Here is a 439-nt window from a genome sequence, read left to right as displayed (position 1 = left end):
GCAGGTCATTAAAGCCTGTGGGCATAGTGTTCTTGTCGCTGCCTGTTCGGTTCCTGCTGCCATGTGAGTGCTTAGGAGAGGGACCCCCCTGCTCTCTGGGAGCTCTCTGGTGCGGAGAGCTGCCCTGACTGGGATGGAGGGGGAGACTTGCTTCTAGGTAGCTGGTTGGCTTTGGTTTGCTGTCCTGGCCGAGGACGGTTTGCTGGGAGCTGAAGGTGTGCAGAGCTTTGCTCCAGCTCTGCTGGAGTCGCTCTCGTTGGGTTACGGGTGGGAACTCCCCGCTGGTGGAGGACCCCGTGGCTCTTCTTCCCATCGGGTCTGGAGGTGCCGAGCCCCAGTAGGATCCTTGGATCTACCAAAGCCGAAGCACCTGCAGGGAAAGCAGTGGCAGAGCTCTGGTGCCCGATGCTGCTGCGGTTCGTTTCCCGGCAGAACCGCT

This window comes from Buceros rhinoceros, unplaced genomic scaffold, assembly GCF_000710305.1.
Source record: "Buceros rhinoceros silvestris isolate BGI_N320 unplaced genomic scaffold, ASM71030v1 scaffold33220, whole genome shotgun sequence".
NCBI classification, from domain to species: Eukaryota; Metazoa; Chordata; class Aves; order Bucerotiformes; family Bucerotidae; genus Buceros; species Buceros rhinoceros.
This window is presented reverse-complemented; position numbering follows the sequence as displayed.